The following is an 11,915-nucleotide window of genomic DNA, read 5'->3' as shown; positions in this document are numbered from 1 at the left end:
TTCGATGTCTTGGCAGAATGTGAAGCATTCTTGTTATGAGAGAAATGAGATTTTGACTTCTCCGAAGGTTTCGCTTGATTTGGAAAAGAGGGTTTTTGAAAAACTTTTTGTTTTGAAACCTGAGGAAACTGAGACTGAGTTCGTGAAAAACTCTTAGGGTTCGCATGTGAAGAGACTTTCGCATTTGGATTGGTTGATTTTTTTTTATAAACGAAGTTGGGATTTTTGGATCTCCAGAAATGCTTTCTTTCCTTCAGATTTTTGTTATATCTCGCATTTCTTTGACGTTTTTGAGTTGCGAACTACTCAGAGGATTTATGAACATTAGCCCTAGATTTCGGCTTTCTAATGGGAGTTTCGGTCTGTACAAATGATGTATCACTTGGAACATTCTTGGTTCCACTTGGACTCCCTTTTTCATAGCTTGAGTTGACATTGTTCAGCAGTTCAACTACATATCTGCCCTTCGTTTTCCAAGAGGTCATTTCAGAGAGACCTTTGGTTTCATCTGTATTGTCGATAGGAGCTGACCAGAAATATTCATCACAACCATCTTTATTGTCTTCTTCGACCAGGGACGTTAGTTCTACAGTCTGATTTTTATTCAGTCCCTTGGTTGCGAAAACCTGATTAGGAACAGTTTGAACCTTTGGGAAAACAGTTGCTTTTTCTTGTAAAACTTTCTATTTATTTTCAGGAACACGTGCAAACTCAACTGAATTTTCAGAAATTAAGATTTTTGCAGGTTCAGGTTCGCTTTTAACAAATTCTGAGCAATCAACCTCATCCTCCACAGAGATTTCACTCATATCACTATCATCATCGAATTCAAATGAATTTTCAACATTAAGTTTATTTTCTGAACTCAACATAGTGTTTAATGAGTCAAACTTCTATACTGTATCATATTTAATTTTCTCTTTGTCATTTTCACCCAAAAGTTGTTTCAACATATTTTTGTGATCTTTGGACTGTATGTAAGATTCAATTTTGTACAGTCCTATTCTGTAAGCATCTGAGATTTCGTCAGATGAGACGATGGATTCGCACCTATAACAATCTGCATCGATTTCGTCCTCTTTCAATTCAAGAAATGGCAAAATCATCTTATGATTTTTCTTTCCAATTTCACAATCAAGATGTAACTGGGTAATATTAAAATAAAGTCTTTTAGCAATTAAACAAAAAATGTTTCGTTGTTTTAAAAGCCTCAAATTATCAATTTGCAAATAAATCAACTAATCCCTAGACCTAGACAAATCCAACTCCAACTTTTAAATCCACATGCGCCTCTCTTCACATTTGTTCAAAACCCTGTCGAGTTGATCGGTTAAGTTAGAATTATTCAAATGGGTTCTTTTTTAAACTTTCAATGAAACTAGAGATTGTATATTTTAGATTATCTAATTCAGTTTCATATTGAGACACTGGAATATTTAGAGATTTAGGAATAGTGTGTACCTTGTTTATCACCCTCTCACACTCACTAATTTGCTCCATAACAGGTTTTGTTGCGAAGCAGTTGTCAAAATCCCGGTCGCCATCAGTAGCGTAACCCCTTTGCTCTGAAACGTCATTGCTGACCATCAAGCATCTTCCACTGAACTGCGAAACATCATCCTTCGCAACGAAGCTTCTCCCGTGAGCTGGTATGCGAACCTCATCATCTTCAGAGTCATTCGACCATACTTCGACTCTACAAAACTCATCATCCTGTTCCTGCACAATTAAAGCAGGTTTAGCGTCATCAGTATTTTTCTTCTTCTTGATTTCCTCCAGCTTTCTGAGGAAATAAGCCTCATCATCCTCCTCTTCTTTCTTCTCATTCATTCTTCTCAGCATGCACTCCTTTGCTAGATGATTTTTGCCATCACAATAATTACAGTCATAGCCGGAGTCCCCTACAAGCTTCTTTTCTTTCTTCGCTTCTTCCTTTTGAGAGTTGTTTGCACTCTCATCCTTCACCTTCTCAGAACTGTAACTACCCTGCCAGTTTCGGTTTTTGTTGTGACCGAAATTCTTCTTTGCAAACCTCTTAGGGTTGAACACCATCATAGCATACTCTTCTTTATAGAGTTCACAATCGGAGAGATCAGACTCCCAATCATCATCAGCGACCTTCTTACCCTTTGCTACAAGAGCTAACGAATCCATGTTAGTAAGAACCTTTCCATCACTTGTCACTTCGTCCTCATGTGACCTCAGAATACCAACGAGCTTTGCCAAGGAGTAATCTTTGAACTGCTCGTGTTCTTTAACCGTCAACACCACAACTTTCCACTCAGATCTTAACCCGTTCATGAACGTGACCTTCTGCTCTATCAGTTCACGTTTGATCTTGTGCTTCACCATCCTACTTAATAAATGGTTTTAATGATTGAACGTTTGGTCCAATGTCTCCTCATGCTTTTGAACGAAAGCTCCAAACTCTGAAAGTAACAGAGTCTGAATAGAAAGCTCAAGATCAGCGTCACTTGAGTAGAGTTCCCTAAGCCTATCCCATATTTGTTTCGTTGTTTCAAAAGAGCTTACTAAGTGAAATGTGTCGGCAGACAAAGCAAATCGGATGATCCTCATAGCCTTAACATTGCTGATTAACTTGTCTTTTTTGTCTTTAGGCACTTCTTTAACTTCCAGAAGAAGTTCGTTGTACTCGGCTTGAGTTTTGATAGCCCTTTTTGTACCAGTATGAGCAAACGTCTCCTCTGTTATGGCATCCCATATCAAGGATCCATTATCTTCAAGCCCTAACACATAATCCTCAAAGTGCAGTGCCTATACTTCATAATCATTTGGAAAGAGTATTGGGATCCTTGTTGTAGATCTGATGCTGCTTAAGAGATTGATGGAGTTAACATGATTCAGCGTCTGTAATCGATAAAAACAAAGAAATCGTCAGGCTGCATGTTTATTGATTCTATAAAACCTGTAAGAACCAGATGTGTAATCCTAAGACCGAGTTTAGGTTAAAATAAAGATCAAGATTCAGCGTCTGTAATCGATAAAAACAAAGAAAACGGCAAACACCAGATCCTATTAAAGCGGAAACCCTAAAAGCTCTTTAACAGAAGAGATGTGTATGGGTTACACAGTCTCCTACTCTGATACCAATTGATAAGTATAAAACTTGAATTATTGATTAGATTCAAACAGGTAAAAGAATCAAAACACAAAAAGAAGATCAAAGTTTTGTCGAATAATTAATAAGCACAGCCTTAGAAGAGCTCAATGAAGAACTGCTACATTAAAGGTTGTGTAGGGTTTGCAACTTAGACGATTACAAGATACTAGGGATGCATGCACTTTAAATAGTAAAACCCTAATAATAAATAAACGGGTGGACAGGCCCAACCCGCTATACAAAATGGACTGAACATTAAATATACAATGACACAACCCTTATGACCCAACATTTTCAATGTGTGTGTGTTTAATTTTCTTTTTATGTATGAAGAATTTTGTGATTTTGTGAGTGTGTGTTATTAAGAACATAAATTTTGAAGTTAGAAAGAGAATGTGAAGTTCTATGATGAAATACACGATGAGAGAGAGAGGGAGAGAAAGGGAGAGTATGGGGGGACATGTTGAGAGAGTTGGGGTGGGGTGGGGTGAGATTTTTTTTAATTATTTAAATACTAAAATTAACAAAAGAAAACAGATAAAAGAAATGTAAATTGTAAAATTGACCTTTCAACTGTATCAGGGACCAAAATTACGGAAAAATATTGATTTTGGATCCTCCATGCAAGTTGAAATTTTTTTGGACCCTATCCACAATTTTTGGAATACCATAGGGACAAATTTTGCAGTTTTGTCTTTTTAAAATAAATAGCAAAATGTTGTGTATAAAACATGGATGTATTAATAAGGTTAATTAGAGAAAAACGATATATATATATATATATATATATATATATATATATATATATATATATATATATATATATATATATATATATATATATATATATATATATATATATATATATATATATATAAACAGGATCGGGTGATGACTCATTTTAAAGTGAGGACTCGTGAGGACACCTTAAAAAAATTCTTAAAAAAAATACAAATCATAAATTCGAGTATAGATCTATGTCCGGGAGAAAAAATTGGAAATTTTTTTTTTGGATCATTAAAATTGAATCATGGATCTTAATGATGCAAAATAAAAAAATAAAATTGAATCATGGATCAATTTTAATGATGCAAATACTTTTTTTTCCAATTTTTTTATCCCGGACATAGATCTATGCTTGATTTTATTATTAGTATTTTTTTTTAGATTTTTTCAATTTTTTTAAGGTGTCCTCACGAGTCCTCACTTTAAAATGATTCCTCACAGTAACCGGACCCTATATATATATATATATATATATATATATATATATATATATATATATATATATATATATATATATATATATATATATATATATATATGAATTTTTTTTACCACTTGTCACACTCTCACTCAATTTGCCAAATGTCATTTTGTGGTTATTTTGAAATAATTTTTTTCCACATGTCATTTTATGAGTTTTTCTATTTTATTAAATTCCACATAATATTTTAATGTAATAATTATAATAAATATAGTAATAAATGGATATCAATTTCATTAATGAACTTACCTAATAATTTCAAAATTCCCGTAATTAAAACTCATTAATTTCTTTTATTTATTTAAATTATTTGTTTACATTTAAAAGATAATTCATTATTTTTCTTATTTTCATATAAATTCAAAGTTCTCAAATATTTTGACTTTTATATTTAACTTTTTTTTAAATTAACCCATGTAATACATGGGTCTCACAACTAGTGTATATATATATATATATATATATATATATATATATATATATATATATATATATATATATATATATATATCAAATGAGGGAAATGGTAATTTTTGAAATTAAATGAGTGAAGGGATATTGTTTGCCTAAAACCTGGCCATGCTACACCTTCACCATGCCAAACGGACAACATTCCTACATCACCACACATGTTGTGTCAGCACCACACCTTGCACGTGGTGAGCATATTGTATGGTCTCGTAAAACGTGAACAATAAGAGAATAAGTGAGGATAATCCCTTTTTGACCTATCATGTGGAGATTTCCCTTTGACCTTGTTACATCACATGCTCACACGACACCATGAAATATACGTTTAGGTGTAACCAAATAATAGATGTTCCTCATCATGCATAGTCGAGCTTTGGACCATAAATGGAAAAACTTAGCACATATAACACCATTAGTACTGTCAACGATTAAAACTATATCATAATGTAAATAAAACTATGTTTCTATAGATGAGCAACACATAATGTCTATCGGAAAAGTAAATCTAGTTGATTATTTTTATAATAGATTTAGCTACCAAATGTTAGAACCAATTTGCATGATTCTTTAGGAATGAGATTATACAAGAATAAACTTACTTGATTCTTTGAGAGTGATGTCGTGTACGAATCAATTCACTTGATTCTTTAAGAATGTCACACAAAAGAAACAAACAAGGAAATCAGAACATGTCTAACAGAATTCAACTCATTTGATTCTTATAATAATGAAAATTTAAGAGGGGATATAAAAAGGAACAAGGGGAGAACGAAAAAAAGAGTAAGAAGACTTTTCTTTGAATTTTACTTGTTCTCTAAGTTTATTGCTAAAAAATTCTGAAAATCCTAATTAAAACATCATACATGAATAATTTATACTAAACTAGGTCGAATCTAACTCCAATACCTAAACGCAAGAAAACAGAAACTTTCCTAAAATGCTCTTGAGACTAGTTTGTCACGGTTTTCTGAATTACGCTAACATATAGCCCTTAATTCAGAATTGGTCACCATATTCACTCCTAGCAACCTTCTCATCTCTTCAAACTTGACTTTTCCCATTGATTTTGTCATAGTGTCAGCTTGTTTCTCATTAGTTCCATGAACTCTCTGGACACCTCCTCTACAAACAAAGATTGAAGTAGCCAACTCTAATAAATACCCATTTGATCTACCCAACCTTTCTTTTCCTCCAATGACAAACCCTTTTTATTATCAGATAATTCTAAATTAAGATCCATTGGATACTTCCACGAGTTGCACTCCTTTAAATTTTTCTTTCTTTTTCTTGGACAATCCTCTATAAAGATTGGTAACAGTATAGTTTTACTGTCATACTAGTCGATAAAATCTTAGACGTAACTATTATAATACAATTATAATTTATTTTAAAACAATATGCAATCTGTGAGACATCCTTAAGAGCAATTTGATGGAGTTTTGTAGCTAAAACTGATACTTTTTCTTATTACGACAATAGAAGAATTATTTAAAATAACTATTATTTTAAGAACATTTTAAAACAAAACCTTCAAGGATCCAATTACATGACTTACAAAGATTATAAAATAATCACAAGGTGTTTATGTGTGACAACATTTATATCATTTGATCCCACTCTAAATAGGAGAGTTGAGGAATATGGCGAAAACAAAGACTATGATCTTCTCTATTGGTATCCGCCAACAAGTTTAAGCCACCAAGAATGCAAGTTATCACTTATATTTATAACTTCTTAAGTATTTAAGAACTAAACAAAATTTTGTCTTAAGGATAAGCGCTTAAAATCACCAACACTTTTAGTAGTCTTCTTAAGAGAGAAATTAGAGAGGGGAGAGTGTATTCTTAACAATGAGATAAGAAACAAAAATACCAACTTCAAATGAAAGCATTTTCCTCCCTTATATACACATAAGATCTAAGGACTATACCTTCATCACGGTTAAAGGTAAGGATTGTAGAAATTATGGTGTGTAAGAGTTAGACAAAAAAGCAACCCACACCTATACTTGGGTGGGTTCGCTCGAAAACAAGAGAGAATAGAAGGGTGGAGTGGTTTACACTCTATCTAATTTCCCACATGTACATGTTTTAATCTAATAAACTCAAAGGGGCCCAAAACTTTGTACAAAACATATTTATTCGTAACTTATGAGTTAATACTTAAATAAAATCTTTCGAAAATATAATTTTTATAGAATAATAATTTTTCCAATTTTAATTCAAGAGTTGATCATATTTATTAATAATCAAATTCTAATAAATATCTAAAAAGTGACTACTTGTTAAAGGTGTGATGCTATAAGATCATATGTTAATTGGAAATATCATCCCAAAATGATTCTTCATCATATACAGCCAACAATCCCCAATTTGCCCAAGATTAATTATTGATTAATATATATAATAGTTGACTTCTAGCAACATACTACTGCTCCTAATAACACACGAAGAGGTGTCATATTTCAACATCAAATTACGAGAGCTCAAATATACTATTGATGCATAAGCTAAGTTAATCAATATTCCCTTGTTTCAGACAACATGTTTGACATGAGGCATGTAACACAATCATTCTCATTTGTTGTCCAACTTTAGTTAAGTTTCCTTAGATTTCTAAATCTTAACACATAAGAGGAAAAAATCCCTTCTTGACTACATATGCCTCTTTTAAAGTTTATAGTCTACTCAACAATGACATTTATTGTTGGATTAAGGTGTTTAAGGTATTAACTAAATTGGTATAATATTAGTGAATAAAAGTAAAGTCCTTTTTATGTTTCCCTCATAACCAGAAACAGTTAGACTTGATATTAGGAGAGAGATAAAATGATTTGTTAATATATTATATGATTAATATATTAATTAGAAATAGTTAATAATTAGAATTTATTGGAATTAGTTAATTATTAATCATAATTATTCTGGAATTAATTCGGGATTAATTGAAATTAATTAAAGGTACAAGGGGTGAATTGTAATTGTTCAGTAGTTGAACAAAAGAAACAATTTTAGAACCATCATGAACATGGATGGCTTTGGAGGAGTTTCTAGGGTTTTTGGAAGCCTCCTGGCTATAGATAAGGAAATGATTTGAACTGAAGATTAAATCTAATATTTTATTGTTCAAATATGGATTTATCTACAAGTTACGTAAACTATAAATAGTACCCTTGGGCACCAAAATATTGGTGACTTTTCTTCTATAAATGACAAATCTGATATTCTCATCATCTTCTCTCTCCTCTTCAAGTTCTAGTGTTTTAGGGTTTTGGGTGTAAACTATTAAAGACATTCACACTATTGGATGTTTCTTTCCATGGAGCATTTAAAGAACTCAAGAGTTAGTATATCATAATATACTAAAAGGTATGTATTCTAATCAAATATTTTTTATTATACCTAGATTATATTAGTTTTTCATAGTATGTTGCTATTATGAGAAAATGTCATAGATCTTTAGGTTGCATGGGCCCATAAATTGTTTATGTAAAATTCTGTGGTAAAAAAATATGATTTAATGTAACCTAGAAAACCCATCAGTGGTAGAAGAGCCTAGGATTTGCTATTATATTCGTATTGGTAAAATCTAATAAAACTGAAAACCGATTTTCTGGATGACTGTTCGTCAGGCGCGTCGCGCCCTGCCCTCCAACAGAAGTCTTGGATTTTGTTTTCTTTTTCAAATTGGTAGGATAATTGCTAGTTAATTATGATTATTTTAATTGCTTAAAATTTGAACCTTTAAAGTAGGTAATTGGATAAATCCAGATTTTGGTGAGGAACAAGCTAAAGAATAAATATTATTTCATTAAAAAGTTTAATTTAGATACTTATTTTATTCTTAAGAAAAATTTTATTTTTAGTTAATTAAAAGTTTAATTAAAGATAATTATTAACTCTTAAATGGTTTAAATATTAATTAATTAAAGGTTCGTTAAGATAATAAGATTTAAACCTTTTATTATTAAAAGGTTTTAAAATACACCCTTATATATATATATATATATATATATATATATATATATATATATATATATATATATATATATATATATATATATATAAGAGTTGCAATACTATGTGTAAAATCTTAAGTTAGTCAAATCAAGAGTAGGTCACATTCACGAATCAACACTATAAGAGATGTATAAGGAAATGACATATAAAATGATCGTTGAATGGAGGGTCGTTAGCCAAAAGGGTTTGATAAGACACTAATCATATTAAAAGTATAATATAAAAGTACTAGAACATTCTTCAAAATCACACTCTACTTACTTTAGGAAAAATGTGAAATTATATGCTAATCCATGAACACGAACATTATTTCAGTCGTTAGTGAAGCATGTGTGGTTAACCAACACATTAATTTGGGACTACAAAGATGTAATAATGGTACAAACTTAAAACTTATGGTTGTTAATGGAGCGTATGTGGCAAACTGAAACGTTAATGTGAGATCGTAACGACATCGAGGGTGTCACGAGGGTTTGCATGGTTATTCACATCTTGTTTCTCATCCTCAGCATCTCAGTCACATATCGAAGAGCATAATCTAAGATTAACACGACATTGATAGTTTAATGACTCTAAAAAATCTAGGAGTTTTTGTTGATTTAAGGTCTCTAAGCCAATAACCAAATTGGTATATACTTGAATTAAAAGCAAAGTCATTTTTGGGTTGCTCTCATAACTAGTAATTCACTAGAATGACTTTTTGAGAGAGGTATTGATTTATTGACTTACTATATGATTAATAAAAAGCAATAAATAATTTTATAATAAATTATGAGATTAATATATTAATTAGAAATAGTATTATATAATTAATAATTAATAAGAAATTAATTGGAATTCATTTTGGGATTAATTGGATTAATTAAAAGTGCATGGACTTAAGTTGTTATTGTTCAAAAGTTGAACAAGAGAGGTTCCAGAACTATCAGTGGTATTAGAGTTATAGTTTTCTTTTGATTATGCATAAAATTAATAGTTTAAAGAATTAGGGTTTATCGAAAATAAACCCTAGCCTATGTAATTTTCGACTTTGTTAGGGTTTCTTGAAACCCTAGCCTCTCTAACCCTGTTTCCGAAAATGGGGGAGTTCCTTAAGGTTTATCTTGCTTCCTTAATTATTATTTTAATTGCCTTTATTTTGAATAATTGAAACCTGATAAACCCAACCCTAATTTTCGAAATTAGAAGGGCTTGGATTTGGATTAAGATTAAATTTGAATAATTTGATTAATTGTTTAATAGATAATAATTATTTAATCCCTAAATGATTTAAATTAATTTAATTAATTGTTTCATTAAAAGATAATGATTAAATCATACTTGGTTTAAATTTTAATTGATTAAAAGTTTAATCTAGATAGTTAACATTTAAACCTCATATTTTGAAAAGTTTTAAACTACACCTTATATATATATATATATATATATATATATATATATATATATATATATATATATATATATATATATATATATATATATATATATATATATATATATATATATATATATATATATGATTAAATGTTTAATATATTATATGTATAAGAAAAGTCAGTCGAATCGCTAATAAGCCTCATTCACGAATCCATGCTATAAAGAGGGTATAAGAAAATTGCCAATAAAAAGGTCGTTGAATGGGTTTCCACTCTCAGCCACCGCTCTCTGGTGTGGTGTAGGGTCGTTTGCTGAATGGGTTTGATAGGACATAATTTCATTAAAGGTATAATGCTATAAAAGTACTAGAACCTTCTTTTAAAATCTCAATCTAGTTACTTTAGGAAAATATGAAAAGTCTGCTAATCCATGAAAATGCATACCATTCTTTATAAGTCGTTAGTGGAGCGTGAGTGGCTAACCGACACACTAATTTGGGACTATAAATTTGAGATGGTGGCACAACTTGAGAATTATCATTGTTTATGGAGCGTGGATGGTTTACCGGCACATTAATTTAAGATGATAAATGACATCGAGGTTGTTAATAGTGTTTGCATGGTTATTCACATCTTGTTTGTGATCCTCAGTACCCCAGTAACAAATAGAAGAACATAATCTGAGATTCAACATGCCACTGATAAGATTCAATGAATCTCAAAAAGTTCTAGGAATTTCATAGATTGAAATTGGTAAATTGTTTTACCTACCTTGATAAATTCGCAATAAGACTACGGCATCCCTCTTTTTTATTGTGAATTTTATTTTGCATCCTAGCCTTGAATATTCATTTTGGGTTAAAATATTAAGGATTTATGTCAACTAACTAAAACTCTCTTTTATATATATATATATATATATATATATATATATATATATATGTATATATATATACTCTTAGAGATGCTACTGCTGCTCAATCTTCCACTCAAAACTCAAACTTCACTCTTCTATCGATCCTATATAAGGAGAAATTAGCTGGTCCAAACTACATAGACTGTATGCAAATCTCAAAATGACTCTTCGATACGAGGGTAAAGAATATGTCATCGATAAACCTTTACTTGAAATCGATGAGTCGACTGCTACTCCAGAGGAACAGACTGCCTACAAACAACACTACGACGACGCAAAAAAGGTCGCTTGCATAATGGTTGCGAACATGGTACTTGAGTTGCAAAGGTTCTATGAGGACTATTGGCCATATGAGATGTGCTTAGATCTTGTTGAAAAGTCTCACAACAAAGCACTTCAAGAAAGGTATGAGGTCGTGAAGACGTTAATGGCATGCAATTTGAAGGATGGAGAATCTTTATGCAATCATGTGCAAAGAATGTAAAGATATGTGGAGCGGTTGGAAACGCTCAATGTGTCTTTTGAAAAGGAGGTTACCGTAGACATGGTCCTGAACTCCTTGCCTCCCAGTTATGATCAATTTATCTTAACTTATCATTTGAACAAAACAGAGACCACATTGACCGAACTCAACAACTTGTTGCAGACAGTTGAATCACGGATGAACAAAAACCAGGTCCCTTTTATGACAAGTGCTCATGTCCTTGCCATTAGGCAAAACAGAGGAAACAAGAGGAAATAAAAT

The sequence above is a fragment of the Lactuca virosa genome, chromosome 2 (genome assembly GCF_052849685.1).
Source record: "Lactuca virosa cultivar CGN04683 chromosome 2, Lactuca_virosa_CGN04683_v6, whole genome shotgun sequence".
In the NCBI taxonomy this organism is placed as follows: Eukaryota; Viridiplantae; Streptophyta; class Magnoliopsida; order Asterales; family Asteraceae; genus Lactuca; species Lactuca virosa.
Note: the sequence above shows the minus strand (reverse complement) of the source record.